At 52.4% G+C, this 17,571-nt stretch overlaps 1 pseudogene; it reads left to right on the top strand.

Moving 5' to 3' along the window:
* The first annotated feature begins 5 nt into the window (after window positions 1-5).
* LOC118992763 (transcription factor SOX-2-like) lies at window positions 6-16,571 on the top strand (annotated as a pseudogene).
* The last annotated feature ends 1,000 nt before the right edge of the window (window positions 16,572-17,571 follow it).

Raw genomic sequence — 17,571 nt, 5'->3', positions numbered from 1 at the left:
CCACCATGGAGGCGGCCTCCCTGCCCGCCTGCTGGCCAGAGCGGCCGGACGCCCACAGCGCCCTCTACAGGTGTGGAGGCTCTCACCCCACCCCCCTGCCCCGCCCCGCCCCCCGCCACCTGAGCCACCTCCCCGCGCCCCGCGGCGAAGGCGAGAGATGCGGTGTTAGGGGACTCTCCATTCAGGGACATCTGTTCTACTTCTTGTGGGTTGGACTACCCCAGACCCAGGAGACGTCTGGAGCAAGGGAGGTTATTAATTTGGAACTGGGAGTAGAATTCGGGATGCTGAGTTCTGTCCAGGACACTGCGCAGCGACATCTAAGAGGGCCGTACGATCCAGCTGGGAGACGGCCCCCAGAACATCCGAGCAAGTGGCGGACCGAGGCTGGGTCAGGTTGTGGTGGGGAACGTCTCGACGGATGAGAGGAATTTTGAGAATGGAATCATTGAACCTTCGGTGGTGCTCGCTCGGCTGGGTGTCTGGAGTCCTGAGTTCAAGTCACCCTTTGGTTACTTTTCCTGACTTTGGATGATCTGTCCGACCTGTGGCTCCCCATTCCCTTTCCTTGTGTAAACAGTGATCCCGTTGAGTGGGGGAAATTCGTGGGGTGGGGGGCTCTCCAGGAAGCATTGGAAACCCAGAGACCTTTCCTTAAGGGAAGTTGGGAACGTGGAGACCTTTGCTTGGAGTCCACCAATGATGTCCTGGTGAAAGCTTCCTGCCTCAGCAAGCTGGGCTGGAAGTAACCTGATCAGGCTTGGGAAGGGCTGGGACTAGGGTGAGGCAAGTAAGGCAGATTTTAAGAAGGTATTAATATGACCATGAGAGTCATCCCTGGGTCCAGTGTACGATTGCTGTGTGTGGGTTTACGTGCATGCGTCCCCATCTGTACAAACGTATGATTGTGCTTCTGTGTCTGTGTCCGTGTTTGGAGTCTGTGTGTGCCCTCCTCCCCTCTCCTTCCCCCCAAATTTCTTCACCCTCACACGTGTCTTCAGGGTGTGTTGTGTTTTTTTGTGCGTGGGTGGTTGGATCCCTGATACTGCAGGCCCAGCCCAGTCTGCAGAACAAAGCTTGGATGTGGGAGAGGGGAAGGGGCTACAGATGCAGCCGCCATTACCACAGCCCCATAGCCCCAGGGGTGAGTCCTCTGCGGTTCTCCTGCCTTCTGGCTGCATGAATATTTCATCTGCTGGGGCTTTGGGCCGGCCTGGCACCAGTGTGCTTGTTCTGCCTGTCTGGGATGGGTTGCCCCTTTTGCCTGGCTGGGAGGGCCTGCATGCCTCTTCTTGGCTCGGGAGTCATGGCTGGGCATGTGGAAGGAGTGAGGGGGAGGCCAGAGGAGGTGTGGGGAGGCTAACCTCTCAGAGTGAAGCCCATTCCTTAACTGGAGTCAAGCCTGCTTTAAACCTCACTACATTGATTTTGTTTCTTTTTTTTTAAAGATTTTATTTATTCATCTTTTAGAGGGGAAGCGAAGGAGAGAAGGAGAGAAGTATCAATGTATGGTTGCCTCTTGTGAGTCTCCTGCTGGGAACTGGCCTGCAACCCAGGCATGTGCCCTGACTGGGAATCAAACCTCAATCATGTGGTTTGCAGGCCCGCACTCAATTCACTGAGCTACGCCAGCCAGGGCCTGATTTGGTTTCTGACCAGCCCTGGCCTCACCTTTGTTTGGAGCTAGTGCCCAGGAATACTTTACCCCAGTTGGGCATATCTTCTCTTGCCCTCCCCCTCATCTGCCTGTTGTTTCTTTAATTTTAATTTTTGATTTTAGAGAGAGAGGAAGGGAAGAATAAGGAGAGGGAGAGAAACGTTGATGTGTGAGAGAAACATTGATGGGTTGCCTTTTGGACACGCCCCAACCGGGACTGAACCTGCAACCTAGGCACGTGACCTGACTGGGAAGGGGACCAGCAGCCTTTTAGTTTGCAGGGTGGCACTCAACCAACCGAGCCACACAGGCCAGGGTCCCCTCATCTGCCTCCTGCAGCCACTGCTCCACAGATTTACAGGGGGAGCTGCTTCAGGGGAGACAGGGAGAGGCCCCTGCAAGCTGGCTGGCAGCAAGCTTTTCAACCTCCTTGGGCCCTCTCTTCCACCACACCTGGATAGGAGCCCCTGGAGCACTCTCACCCCTTGCACTGCTTTGCCCTGGATCAGGGGAACAGACAGGCCTCTGTCTTGGCTTCCCTATCAGCCTGCTAATTCTCTAAAGAGGGCTCCTTCCCTTGTGTTACTCATTTCAGCAAAGGGCATCACCATCTGTGTTGGCTTTTCTCTGTTTGCCCCTGTGGGTCTCTTTCCCACTGAACCCTGCTCTGCTCTGGGCCTGGGGAAGCTGACCTCTGTAGCCAGGTTACCCAGGCTCCCTTGTTCTATACTTCTGGTTGGATTCATCCAAGGGCAGAGCATCACCAGGATAATGAAGGATGGAAGGAGAGAAAAGTTAGGTATATATTCCTTTGCTGAGATCCTCTCTAGCTCTGCTCCAATAGCCCCTTGTCCACAGCCCCCTGTCCCCTGGCCAAGTTCTGGTATTGCTTCTTCCCTGTGGTGACTTCAGGCCTAGAGGTGGTAACGGTCCTCGCTGATACACATCTCTATTCTTTATTGCTCCATTCCCATGTCCTTACCCACACCTCTGTGCAGAGTCCCTTCTTCAGGCTCTTTGATGAAACCTTTGGAGGGTCTGTTTACTTCATTCTGGGTCCCTGACCCATGCAACCTCCCTTCCTAAGTCCACTCTCAAGTCAGAGCCTTGTGAGTCCTTGAGTCCTCTCGTTCTCCCTTCTTCCTACAGGGCTTCCACCTCCTGGAACTGTCCCTCCTCGTCACCTCCCATGATGTCTGCCTGGGCCAGGACTTGCTTGTTCCTAGTAAATGGGGAGCTAGTACCCGCCGCCAGAACGGGTTTCTCTCCTAGAACACACATCTCTGCTCCGGTAGCACTTGGTCAATGAGCCCTTCCAAGACCTCCCCTTATTAACAGCATCTCTTTGCCCAGCACTATTTTTCACTCACTTAAAAGAATTATTGTGGCCCTGGCCTGTGTCGTTCAGTGGGCTGAGTGCCAGCCTGTGAACTGAAAAGTCACTGGTTTGATTCCCAGTCAGGGCACATGCCTGGGTTGTAGGCCAGGGACCCAGTGGGGGATATGCAAGAGGCAACCAATCAATGTTTCTTTCTCACCCTCTCACCTTCCCTTCCCCTTTCTCTGAAAATAAATAAATAAAATCCTTAAAAAAGGAATTATTGTGGTAAAGAATATATAACAGTTAACATTTTAACCACTTAAAGATTTTAATTAATTAACTAATAATTTTTAGAGACAGAAGAAGGGCGGGTGAAAGAGAAAGAGAGAAACATTGATGTGAGAGAGAAACATTGGGTGGCTTTTTTCCTGCACACACCCCAACCAGGGACTAAACCCACAACCCAGGCTTGTGCCCTGACTGGGAATGGAACCAGCAACCTTTTGCTTTGCGGTATGACGCCCAACCAACTGAGCCTAACTATTTAAAATGTACAAATTGCCCTTCAGGGGTGTCTCAGTTGGTTGGGCATTGTCCTGCAAATTGAAAGGTTGCTGATTTGACTCCCGGTCATGCCTGGGTTTCGGGTTCAGTCCCCAGTGGGGGCTTGTGTGAGAGGCTACCAATTGATGTTTCTCTCTTGCATCGATATTTCACTCCCTCCCTCCCTCCCTTCATTCCTCTCTTTCTAAAAACATAAAATAAATAAAACCTTTAAAAAATAAAACATACAGCTTAGCGGCATTAATTACATCACATTGCTGTGTAGCCATCACCCACACCCAAACTGACGCACTGTACGCACGAAACGCTGACTCCTCACGTCTTCTCCCCTGTGCCCCCGGCACCCACCATTCATTCTACTCTCTGTCTCCATGAACTGGACTACTCTAGACAGATAGATATAGATGCCTTATATAGATGGATTATACAGAACTTGCCTTTGTGTATCTTAGCATAAATCCTCAAGATTCATTCATGTTGTAGCGTGTGTCAGAACTCTTTTTTTAAAAAACTATTTTATTTATTTATCTTGAGAGGGGAAGGGAAGGAGAGAGGGAGAGAAATATCAACGTATGGTTGCCTCTCATGCATCCACTGCCGGGAATCAGGAACCGGCCTGCAACCCAGGCATGTGCCCTGACTGGGAATCGAACCGCGATCGAGTGGTTCGCAGGCCCGCGCTCAATCTACTGAGCTACACCAGCCAGGGCAGAACTCTTTTTTTTTTAAGGTTGAATAATATTCCACTATCGGGGCAGAACGCATTTTGTTTATTCATTCTGAGTAATGCTACTGCAAACATGAGTGAAAAGTACCTGCCTGAGCCTCTGCTCTCAGTTCTTTACGGTGCACGCCCTGAAGTGGACTCCCCGGGCTACGCAGTGATTCTCTGTGTAAGTTTTGAGGAACCGCCACACCCTTGGCCACAGCAGCTGCATCAGGGTCATTCCCACTGAGAACACACAGGGCTCCAGTTTCTCCACAACCTTATCAACACTTGTTATTTTCTTTTGTTTTAAAAAATGTAGTCATCCAAATAGGTTCGAACTGCTGTCTCATTCGGCTGTGGTCCGCCTTCCCCTGCTGATGAGTGATGTTGAGCATCTTGGTGTGTGCGGCATTGCCATTTGCAGAGTTTCTGTAGAGTCCCCTCTTTTATTTTTATCTTCTCACCATCTGTCACGTTATCCAACCACTTGTGTATTTTTTTTTCTCTCTTCACGCTCTAGACCTTGAACTCCATGAGGGCAAGGACTTTGCTCCTTGCTGTATTCCCACTTTCGGCACAGAGCAGGCACAGGTGCTCGGTAAATATTTGTTGATTGAATGTTTAAAATGCTTCCCTTGGTGTTTGTTGTTTTCTCAGCCCATCTTCTGTCTAGCTTCACCAGCCAAAATGTGTCTGTCTTACGTTCTACCATTTGTATTCTGCGAACAATAGCACCTGAATAAACCTTTTCGGAGTAGGCCTGGGACCCCGTGTCCGATTCAGAGCACTGCTCCTGGAGCAGAGTCATGCTCTCCCATGCTTCCCACAGCCAACTTGCTCACCTTCAGTCTGCCGCTAAGTATGGCATTGCCCCCTGCCCCGTCCCCTCTCTCCTCCTCCACCAACCCCTGCATCCAGAACAGGCCTTTGTGTTTGTTGTAGCACCTTTTTCAGTTTCCATGTCCTTCAGCTCCAGGGCAAATTCCCCTTGGGGTGCCCAGCCTCCCACCCCTGGTGCCTTATCAGCCCTTCCAGGGGACTCATGCTCAGAGGCAAGAGCCAGAAAGACCCTGTGATGAGAGGCCTGGCTAAGCCAGGCTGGCGCTTTCACTCACCAGCGCTCACAGGCCCAGAGACCCTGACCTCAGAATGAGCCCTGTCCTTTCTCTCTTACTCTGCCTCGTCTCTGCCACCCTCTCTCCCTGCCATCTTTTGCCTGGAACCTGAAATCCACTGAGGCAAGACTGGGCCGTGGCTCTCTCCACATATCCGGCACCAGCACAGAGGAGGCAAGAATCACTGCTTGTTGAATTGAGTTGTCTGTTTTTCTGTCTCTCCCCCAGCTGTTCTCTATCTTCCCCCTCCACCTTTTTTCCCCTCTCCACCCCACCATCTACTCTGCTCCTGTTTTCTCTGGCTCTGCCTGTCTCTTTCCATTTATATCTTTGTGTGAAGTGATGTAGGCGATGTGGTGTAGGTGATGTGATGTAGGCATGCATCTTCGGGGCACTTGGCCTTGAAGTCATTCCCTCTCCTCCAGTGCTTCTCAATGTGTCTCCTTAGCCCTCTGCGTCAGATCCACGGTGTCAGGTCCTTGTTAAAGTCAGGGTCTGAGCGCTCTCCAGACCTGCTCTAGTGGCTGTTGCGGCCTAACAAATAATCCAGAACTTAATGATGCAAAACAACCACCATTTTATATCTCACAAATTTGTGGGTCAGAAATCTGGGTAGGATGTGGCTGAGTGATTCTTCTGCTCCATGAGACAATTAAATGGAATCCCTTGGTAGTTTTCAGCTGATGGATGGGTTGTGGATTGGAAGGTACAAGGCACCTCCATTCACTTGTCCAGGGCTCTGGTGGGGATAGCGGGAAGACTGGGCTCAGCTCTCCTCTCCTTCTCCAGGTAGTCCCAGGCCTCTTCACGTGCTGTCTCCAGCAGAGTTCTTAGAATTCTTACCACAGCTCAAGGATCTGGGGGCAAGTGTTCCAAAAGAGGGGAGGCAGAAGCTGCCAATCACTTAGTGCCCGGGCTCAGAGGGCACATCAGTTTCCCCAGTTCCTAGAGGTTAAAGCAGTTCTCCATCTTCTATAGGTTGAAGCAGCCTATTTAACATAGTGCTCCCTTACTCATTCATGTTCAAAGGTGGGGATACAGATTCTGCCTTGGGATGGGAGAACGGACCAGGAGCTGGTGGCCATCTTTAATGTGCCGAGTCTACGGAGCCATGCTCTTTGAGGTACACCCACAGTCACTCCCGAACTCGCAGAGCTGCTGCTGTGGCCCTGATCTACCCTGGAGCTCACAGTCCTCATGCCCCGGCCTGTTTCCTTGCCTGAGCCCAGAGTTGCTGCTGACTAGTCATGGGGATTAGGAAAAGCCTCATTGAGCCTCAGTTTTTTCTCCTGTAAAATGGGGCTAATAATACCTGTCTCTGAGAGATGTATTCCTTTTCTAATTATTACAGATCTTCTCGTTGCTAAGCCTTGCAGTAAACTGGTGATGCAGGCGAAAGGCCTGTAATGTGCCTTTTACCTGAAAAATAACAAAACTTGGGCATCTGTGTCCCTCTCCCATCTGACACCTTAACTGTCCATTCTTTGCCCCTGACCCGACCCATCAGTGTTCCCTGCTGTTGTCCTTTCTCACTCCTCACTCCCTTCCCTGTCACCCCGGCATCTCTCAGCATCCAGCACTCTGCTGGGTCCACATTGCGTTCACGAATCACACTGCCTCTTTCTCTCTGAACCTCTCCATCTGCCCACCCCAGGCTTCTTCTCCATTTCCTTCTCCTACTTATAGCATTTCTCTCTCTCTCTCTCTCTCCTTGCTGAGCCTGGGAAATTGAGGAGTCCCTTGTGGCAGATAGGCAAGGCTGACCTTGAAGCAGATCTTTAATAAAAAATGAGCAGAGATGGCAGCCTCCCCTACTCGCCTCCCCTGGGCTCCCTTCCTCCTTCCAGTCTCCTGCTTTCCTCTCAACTTGTAAATCCACTGTAGGGAGCCATTGCTCTGGATTAAGCATTGCCTTCATTGGGGTCCTTTTGCAGATCCCTGGGATGGTAGAGTGAAGGAAGGAAGCTTTTGCTGAGATCAGGGGAAATGGGGGAAGGGAGGGGCATACTCTGGGCCTGTGGACTCTGCCTGCTTCTTCCGGAGGGCTTTACACGGGAACCCCCTCCCCCACCAGGTCTCACAACTGTCCCAATGGTTCAGCCCCGACCTGGGCCCAAGACAAGCCCTGGCTGGAGTTAGGGCCTATAATCAGCAGCCTCATCCTTATCCACTCAGGGGACTTGGAGTGAAATCCCCCATGGACCCAGGTCCCCTTAGCCTGGGCCCAGGAGTGCGAGTGGCCCACTCTGAACACTGTCGTATCCCAGTCATGATGCTGGTCCTCCTTACCTCTGATTCTCACAACACGCCCATGAACTGAGGATCTGAGGATCATCGTCCCCATCGCACAGATGAGGACACTGAGGGTCAGAGAGGTTCGCAGCTGCCGCAGCCATCCAGTCCACAGGTGACCTGAGCAATGACTTCAGCCACAATCTATCTGACCCAAAGCCAAGCGTGCCCCCTGAACCACTGGCCTCAGAGCTGTGCCCAGTGTTATTTCCACTCCCTGGGCCTGGGGCCCTGGCCCCTGCCCTGACCAGGGTGCACATCCCTCCCCCTCCCCGAGGCTCCAGCACACTCAGGCCCTCGAATGTGGGCCTGTGGGAGGGACAGACCTCCTAGAACCAAGTTGCCAATTCCTCGGCTCCTCAGCATGTTCTCCTCTGCCCCAGGGCTTCTTGGGACCCCAGGTCTGAACCCTTGTGAGTTATCCACATGGTGGGTGTGTTACTCTGGCCAATGCAGCTATTCGTCCCTGAGGTTGGACAGAGTCTTACAGGCACATAGGAGGTGTAGACATGAGTATGGGTGTGTATGCACAGATGAGTGGATATAGTGTGTGTAAAGGGTGTGGGGAAAATGAATAGATGAATTGGCAAATGAATGAATGAGCGAGAAGTCACTCAAATGGATAAGTGAATGGGGCACTGAGTCAGTGAACCCTGCCCTCCAGGCCAGGTAGAGATCTATGTGCACATAGAGATTGCATCCTTTTGGGGCTCTCCTTCCCTGTGAGGCCCACTGTAACAGAGAAGCCCACCAAATGTTCATTCTCCCCTTCCAGAGCAAGGAGTCGTCAGTGTGACATGAATGTCCACCCAGGGACTATATCTCCCAACACTCCTTGTGTGTAGATAGACCATGTGACTAATTCTCACCAATGGAATGTAGGCAGAAGTGACAATTTCCTGGAAAAGGCACCTAGAAAGCAGGTGTACCCTCTCTTCTTTTCTCCCACCTGTTGGCAGGACCCTCAAAACTTTAGGGCCCTGAGGAGGGGATAAGAGCTGCCTGCTGACCAAGAACTTCAGGATAAGACCGTCAGAGGATGAGAAACAACAGGTAGGGACGAGTTACCAAAATTTTAGTCTGTTTGTTATAGCAGCTGGTATTGCCACAACTAAGACACTCATATAAACTAGTTATTTATTGTCAAGCTATGGAACTGAGCCCTGAAGTAGTCAAGCAGGGGCTGTGGAGACCTTGGACAGGGGTCTGTGACTAGGGAAGCCAGGTCCTCCATTCTTTGTCCGCAGCACTGGGGTGGAAGGTGGAGACAGGTAGCATGACTGCACTTGCTTCCTCCTCACCTCTCACACTCGGAAGGAGCTAATGTTGCTCAGGGTTGGGAGAGGAGCTCAGATGCTGGGGTGGGTGAAGACTGATTAGACAAAACCAACCCACAGAGTTAGAAGTCGGGACGGTGGTCACCCTTGCAGGGCCTTGCAGGGTGGTGACAGGGGAGGGCACAGGAAGGCTGGTAATGCTCTGTTTCTCAATCTGGGTGCTGGGTGCATGGGTGTGTTCAATTTGTGAAAATTAATTGAGCTGTCACTGAATGATTTCTACACATTCTGTATGTATATTGTATTTTAAGAGAGAAAGTTTTAATGCAGGGGAGGGAAGGTTAGAGTGAGGAGAGAAAATGGGTGAAAGAAGACAGGATGGAAACAATGGGGGATTGTCTAGAGTGACAGAGGAGGGTGCGGGCGGCCAGCCCCAGCCCCGTAGCCATCGCTGTGCCCTGGGATGTGCGCCTTCTCTTCCTCGGCAGGTCGCCACAGGTCTACCCCACCTCCTATCTTCCCTCCGTCTCACACTGGACACCTACTATGTCCAGGTCCAGAAAGCATCCAGGCTGTCCCTGTGGGCAGGTGTCCTGGCCTGAGGACTCTCACCCCAAGGAGTGTGCAGTGAGCTGTCCTTCCAGGCCTGGAGCAGGCGCCTAAGTCCACGTGTTCTGACCAGGACAGGGCACTGGTGGGGGTGGGGTGGAAATGGGGAGGGGCAGCTGCCGTGATGGCAGCTAAGGCTGTCTTGGAGGCTGTGGCCCAGTTTTTACCTCCAGCACCTGTTTGCCAGCAGAATAGATTCCAGTTACCTGAACCCATTGCATACATCCACACAGCACACACATGCACCAGGCTTGCACACAGCTTACACACATCTCATATACATACCACATGCATGCCCCCATGCTCCTTCATGCCCCAAATATATGCCCCATATACATGCCGCACAGATACATCCTGATCACCTGTCCCACGCCCATGCCTCATGTGCACACCCTGCACACACACCACATATATGGCCACATGCATGCCTCAGGGTTTTTGACACAAGCCACTGAGTTGGCTTTGATTCCTGCAGACCCTGTGAATGAGTGACGGTCACAATGTCCTGTCCTCAGCAGGCCCGCTAAGCCCACGTAGATGCATGCTGGTAGCTTCTTTCGTGGAGTCAGTCCATATTTGGTCTTCCTCTTTTCCTGCCACCTTCCATTTTTTCCCAGCAATATCGTTGTTTCCAAGGCCCCTGCCTTCTCATGATGTGCCCAAAGTAGGGCAGCTTCAGTTTTGTCATTTTTGCCTCCAGCGGCGTCTCGGGCCTAATTCTAGGACCCATGTCATGTCTACTCATCTACGTACACACACTCATGAACCTACCTATGCCTCCCCTACACCCATACCACCCTCAGACACACATGCATCACATCACATAATTTTTGACACACACAGCACACACATCTCTGCAGCAACATGGGCCCCACACACATGTGTGCACGCACATATACACAGACTGGCAAGAGATGCTGGGACAGAGATGGCTAGAGATGGCCTAGGTATGGGAGAAGCACATCCACAATGAACAGGGCCCCCAGGCACCAAGGGGCTGGAGAACATTGACTGAGGGTGCCTTCATGGGGTTCTAATCTGGGCCCATCTCTTCCCCGAAGCCCGACTGTTCAGTGGTCCAAGAGGAGCCCTCTCGGAGCCATAGAAATCTTTCTTACATGAAAGGTAGACAACTCATGTCCTGGCAGGGGTCTGCCGAAGCTCCAGGCCCCTCCCAAGCTGAGACAGCAGGCTGAGTGAGCTGGGGGCAGGGCTAGGAAGCAGAGCCAGGTGCGGGTCCCAGGGCATTCCAGGGCCCTGGTCTGGACCATCCCCAGCCTGCCCACTCAGTGGCCCTGTTCTGGGGAGAGGAGCGTGACTTGGGGCAGGCTGTCAGTGGGGGACAGGAAAAGAGTGGGGCTAGCGGGAACAGGTCTGCGTGTGTGCATGTGCACATGCGGTATCAGTGCATTTAATTGCACAATAAACAAACCTCCCAATGCACTGATAGCAGAAGGTTCTCTTTCTCCCCCTTGGTCTTGCTTTCATTACTCCTCAGGGACCCTGGCAAGCTGAATTTGCTTTCTGAGCCAGAGCCCAGCTTGCTCAGCCCAGACAAAGCCTGTGCTGGCCCAGCCCTCTGTGTATTGGGGCGGGAGTTGGGAGTGGGGGGGTTGGGGGAGGGGGGAGGCCTCTTACGACTGCACAGCCTGGGGCTGCTCCTCCGGCACCTGCTTCTGTAACTCCGGTTCTCGCTCAGCCCAGCTAGAGACCTCTTCCCAGCAGCCCCAGCTCCAGGCCAGGAGCCTCCCTGTGAGGAAAATCCCAGAGACAGGCACCATTTATTGAGTGCCTACTGTGTGTTGTGGACCTTGTATACTCCATTTTCTTGGCAAGCTGGACAATGGACATTATGACCTCCATTTTACTGGTGAGAAAGCTGAGGCCCAGAGAAGTTAAGTAATTTGCTCAAGGACCCGCAACCCAGGAGGGTGGAGGNCCAGCACCTGCTTCTGTAACTCCGCTCGCTCAGCCCAGCTAGAGCCCTCTTTCCAGCAGCCCCGGCTCCAGGCCAGGAGCCTCCCTGTGAGGAAAATCCCAGAGACAGGCACCATTTATTGAGTGCCTACTGTGTGTTGTGGACCTTGTATACTCCATTTTCTTGGCAAGCTGGACAATGGACATTATGACCTCCATTTTACTGGTGAGAAAGCTGAGGCCCAGAGAAGTTAAGTAATTTGCTCAAGGACCCGCAACCCAGGAGGGTGGAGGGGTAGGGGGTCCAGAGTGAGGTGAACTCTGGTTGGTCCTCAGCAGCCTCATCTTCTTGGCTGCCCTTTGGGAATACTCCAGCCCTGCTGGGCTCTTCCTTCTGGAAGGCTCTGTTGAACTGGGAAGCATGGCGTCAAATTATAATGTAGCATGGTGCCACGGTTTTGTTCTGTCTTCATGTTTTGCCCCTCCACATACCTTCAGTACAGCTATTCAGCTTTATCTTTAAATCAGGTCTTGTTTGTACCCCAGCCTGTATGAGCAGTGCGGCTTGATGTGCTGTTTCTAGCATTTAAACATACATCGCCATAAAGGTGCCTCAGTCACGGCAGGGCCCCTAGGAGAGGCTGCACCCAGCACCGGCCATGGCTGCTGCTTGTGTGCCAGGGCTCTCCAGCATGTGGTCAGCGCCCCCTTCCACCCTCTCCTGTGGCCCCTCCCATAGCCCCTTCCAGCAACAGCCAGGCTGATGACTCTGACCCTCCCCTGTGGAAAGCATGTTGGGCTGGTGTCTGCTCAGGTTTCAGTGAGGACTCAGGTCCCACCCACCACTCACTGATGGCAAGGTCACTTGACTGGGGCCTCAGTTTGCTGTTTGCCCCCACGTCCCCATGCTCAGTAGGTGCCTGGGATAGAGTAGCTGTCTGTAAAGGCAGCTAAAGCTGCACTGGGCTCACACTGGGGTGGGGCTGGCCGGGCAGTTCCTCTCTGCTTTCCTGTTTGCAAGAGGCCTCCTCACAGGCATGCTGAGAGATGGCAGCTGGGGAAGTTTCTGGGTGAGAACAAGATGCTCTGCAATGTGAAGAGGCATTTCATATGCACACACGCGTCACACACACATGCAACATACCACAGCACACACACACACATACACACATCACTTACCACACACCCAGCATCATACACACACACACTCCACACAGAATCACCCCAGCCCAGCTCCACCCGTCCACTGGGCCTCTGTCCCCGGCAGGAGGGAAGTCAGCCTAATTACTGGCCTGCAGTCTGCCTAGCACGGGGCTCTCAGCCTGGCTGGGAGAATATTAACACCTGCAGGGTGGAAAGAAGTTATTTTTAGGCAGCGAAGGTGGGGTTTGCAGTGTGGAGCTGAGCTGGTGGCTTAGGGAGGAAGGGGCAACACAGGGTGATGGAGAGTTTGGGTCAGGGGAGTGGGCAGCCTGGCTGTGACCTCTCCTAAGAGGGATCAGGCCAGCCTGAGGCTCCCAGGAAGGGAGGGAGGGGGCTGAGAGAAGGAGAGGGACTTGCCAGGACTTCCTACAGGAGCTGTTTGACTGGGCTGGGTTGCCAGCTGGAGAATGTGAAACGGCTCTAAAATGGGGAGAAGGCCCTGTGTGATCTGATAGCCTTGCCCCACAGCAGGACAGACAGACACACAGGATGGGAGAGCAGGGTGGTGCTTCTCTGTCAGGCTTTTGAGAGTAGCTGGGCAGTTGCAGGGGACTGTGACTTCCTCAGGGCAGTGAGCCCCGCAGCCCCAGGATGGTAGGCAGTGGAGGATGTGGGTGGCCTCTTAAAGTGGGTTAATTGAGGCCCTGGCTGGGTGGTTCAGTTGGTTGGAGCGTCATCCCAATGTGCCAAGGTTGCATGTTCCATCCCAGGTCAGGGCTCATACAAGAAGCGACCAGTGAAGGCATAAGTAAGTGGAACAACAAATCGATGTTTCTCCCTCTCTTTCAGATCAACAATAAATAAATAAATGAAGTGGGTTAATTGAGGAGATCCACCTAGAGATGTCCAGGAAACACTCTTGTGGAACTCAGAGCTGAACGCACTGGGAGGCCGGCAGCTGCAGGTCTCAGGCCCTGGACCCTTTCCTCCTGGCCATCCCGGGTTTGTAAGACTTAAGTCTCCCCCGCCCCTTCCCAGACTGGTGCTAGAAGGAGCGGCCTGCCTCACAGTCTGCGCAGGGAGGAGCCCAGGGTTCCTGATGAACAGAAGTAGGAAGTTACCCTCTCAGCTGCTCTGCCAACTCATCTTGCTGGGCATGGCCTTGAGGCCATCAGGCAGGGCTAATGGGGAGGGGAGTGTTTTCTTCCTGGGACTACTTCCCCCAGAAGTCCCCTGCATTGATATTGCGTCTCCAGGCCCTGCTTCCAAAACTGGCTGCCACTTTCCACAGCCCTCCCTGGACTCACTCCCACCTGCATTACCCCTGCCTGAAAGCGGCTGCCCCTCCGACCTGGGAGATCAGAGACCTGACCTCAGGGAACCAGGTTTGGCTCTGGAATGCTAATCTCCACTCCGCCAACAACCTGGATCATCCCGGGGAGCAATTTTGTAGCCCCAGTCTCTGTCTCCCCCTTCAGGCTGTTTGGGAGAACTGCAGCATAAATCCCTCCTAAGAGAAGTCAAGGTCATTCTTGGTTAAGCTTTACACCCTTTCTGCCGTAGAGAGAACTTGACACTCTGCTTTCCTAATAATTACCCAACTTGGCTATGTCTACCTCGGACGGCAGCCTCTTTGCAGGACTAATTGCCATAAGCCGCCACCTAATTACCTTTGTTGTGAATGTCCCGCTGCCTTCTTCACCCAGCCTCCTCTTGGCTCTCTGAAGACCGGATCTTGTCCTCTCCTGGCAAAGGCCTCAGGCAGCTCATTATGGTCATTAACACCATACACTCAGTCCCTGGGCTTTTATTCTTCACCGAGGGGAGAGTCGTGTGTCAGGAGGTGACCAGAAGGCAGGGAAGGCAGCCAGTTCTGGGACTGGGAGGTGTTTTAACAGAAGCTTGAAAGCAGGGGCAGCTAGTTTAACTCACGCTGCTAACTGGCTGATAGGCTTCTGGGTGGTGAAAATGGGGCTGGGAAATGCTGTTTTTCCTCCTGTCCCTGTCACCTCCCTCAGTCACTGCCATCCCATTTTGGGCCCTCAGCCCTTCTGCTGTGGAGCAGCACCCTGACCAGCCACCTTTGCTACTCAAGGGTGGCCTGCAGCGTGGGCCTCACCGCGGCCTGCCCAGGTTTCTGAATCATTGAGTGAGTGTTAACAAGCCCTGCCCTAGAATCACATCACCTGCATGACACCTTTGACATCCCCCCTGTTCCCGCTACCCACAGGGTGCGGGCCAAGCTCTTTAGCCTGGAGTTCAAGACCCCCCAGAATGACCTCACTGCCCCCACCCTGTGCTCTACGCTGCAAGTCAAACACGGCCACTCCTCACACACCCTGAGCCTGCTCTGCGCCCCACCTGCTCCTGCTGCCGCCGGTTGTGTCCAGCCTGCCCTCCCTGCCGGACTCCTACCCGGCCTTCAGAGCCTGCTCGAACGCCATCTGTCTCTCCTCTTCCCTCCTGCTGTCTATACGGAGCAATCTCCTCTGACCCTTGCCTCTGCCAAATTGTCTAGAAGGAACCTTGTTCTCTTCTTGACTCCTGCAGTACCTTATCTGCACTTTATGATTCTCGAGCCCCTGACTTCTCTGTGAGCCCTGCAAACTGGGAGGCTTATACAGTGAAAAGGGTTCTGGGGTAGTCAGAGTGCAGTGTGGTGGATGGCCCCGCCTCCCCAGCTTAATCTGGAAGAATCTCGGGCATTTTAGTTTCTTGGCCCTTCCTCTGGGACCTCTGAGGGGTGGGGCCAGGAATCTGAATTTTATGCAAACCCTGGGAGATCCTTGTGTGGCAATCACGGGTATATAGGATGGGCAGTGACAATCCTAAACCAAGACAACCTTCTGTGAGTCGTCTGTTCTAGGGCCTGCCTGTCAGGGTTGCTTCAGGGACCCCATGAAGCAGCAAACACACCCAAGAGAGAGCTAGCACAGTGCTTCACATACACAACCACCGGGAGGGATTAGTCCAAAAGCACAGTGACGCCCAGGGCCACACTCTTTGTAGTAGTTAACATCTAAACCACCTAATTATTCAACAGTTGCATAGTACATTCCCCCTAAGGTTTATCCAGATATTAAAAGTGACATAGGAAAGTCCTGCCTATTCAACGTGATAGAGACAGAGCTGAGGCCACAGGGCCCGGTGCAGCAGGCACGAACCAGACCATGTGAAGTGGCCCATGAATGCCTTCATGGTGTGATCCTGTGGGCAGCAGCGCAAGATGGCCCAAGAGAACCCCTAGATGCTCAACTTGGAGATCAGCAAGCTCCTGGGCGCCGAGTGGAAACTTGTCGGAGATGAAGAAGCAGCAATTCATTGACGAGGCCAAGCAACTGCAAGCGCCGCACAAAGGAGCTCCCGAATTATAAATACTGGCCCCAGCAGAAAACCAAGACACTCACGAAGAAGGGTAAGTACACACTGCCCCGTGGGCTGCAGGCCCCAGGCGGAAACAGCTTGGCGCATGGGGTCGTGGTGGGTGCGGGCCTGGGCACAGGCGTGAACCAGTGCATGGACAGGTATGCACACACCAAGGGCTGGAGCAACGGTGGCTACAGCATGATGCAGCACGGGCTGGGCTATCCACAGTACCCGGGCCTCAACATGCAAGGCGCTGCCCAGTACTGGGCCTCATGCAAGACATGAGTGCCCTGCAGTACAACTCCATGACCAGCTCACAGACCTACAAGAACGTCTTACCCACCTACAGCACGCCCTACTTGCAACAGGGATCTCCTGGCATGGTGCTTGGCTCCATGGTCTTGGTGTTCAAGTCCCGAGGCCCCCTCCAGCCCCCTGCCCTCAGACCCCTCACTCCCCTGTGGTTACCTCCTCTCCCTCACTCTGGGGCGCCCTGCCAGGCCAGGGACCTCCGGCACATGAGCTGCATGTATCTCCCCCACACCAAGGTGCCCGGCCAGCTGCGCCCAGCAGACTTCACGTCTCCCAGCACAGCCATTAATGGCACACTGCCCCTCTTGCCCATGTGAGGGCTGGACAGTGAACTGGAGGAGGCGATTTCAAAAAAAAAAGAAGGGAAATAGGAGGAGTACAAACAGCATGGAGAACACCCTGGTGTGCAGATGATGGCTCTCTGCAGAAGAGGCAGCAATCCCATCCACCCTCACAAAGAAGGCTGCTGTGCCGACGATGTTTTTATGATATACTGGACTTCTTTCTTTTTTGCGGGGGGTGGGACTTTTTCTGTACAGAGAAAACAGGGGCAGTGGGGTGGGGAGGGTGAGGGAGTGGACCTTGTTATGAATCTGGAGGAAAGAAAACTATGCAAAACTTTTTAGAAGTTCTAGTGATATGGTAAGAGCTTTCCAGAAAGTTTGCAAAAGTCTTTACTAATAATATTAAGAGCTAGTCTTCTAGCGATGAAAAAATGTTTTAATATTTGCAAGCCACTTTTGTATACTATCTATGGAGATAAACACGACAGTCAAAACGTCCATTGTTTATAAGCTGAGGATTTGCCAACATTTTTCAAGGAAAGGCTTCTTGCTGAATTTTGATTCTGCAGCTGAAATTTAGGACAGTTGCAAACATGCGAAAAAAAAATTAAGATTTGAACATTTGTTTAAAAATTGTACAAAAGGAAAAAACTAGGATTAAGTACTGGTATAACTCTCTCTGTGGTCTTTAAAGAAGCAAGTTTTATTTTATTTATTTTTTTTTAAAGAAGCAAGTTTTAGACTGTAGTGTTTTTTTAGCTTACTGTTAAAAGCAAAAATGGCCACACAGGTTGACATCATTGGTAACTTATAATAGCTTCTTCCCCAACTTCCCATTTTGTTCAGATAAAAAACATAAAATTACTGTTAGAAATATTTTCTTATGGTTTATAATATTTCTGTAAATTTATTATTTTAGGGTCCCCTCTCTCTTTTTCCCATAGTTATACTTTGAAGACCCAGCTCTGATTATTGAGATCCGTCTGCTGAGAGCCCGTGTGTATA

The sequence above is a fragment of the Sturnira hondurensis genome, unplaced genomic scaffold (assembly GCF_014824575.4).
Source record: "Sturnira hondurensis isolate 20B ecotype Veracruz unplaced genomic scaffold, ASM1482457v3 Scaffold0008380, whole genome shotgun sequence".
Lineage (NCBI taxonomy): Eukaryota > Metazoa > Chordata > Mammalia > Chiroptera > Phyllostomidae > Sturnira > Sturnira hondurensis.
The sequence above is the reverse complement of the archived record's forward strand: the minus strand, read 5'-3'. Positions and strand labels throughout refer to the sequence as shown.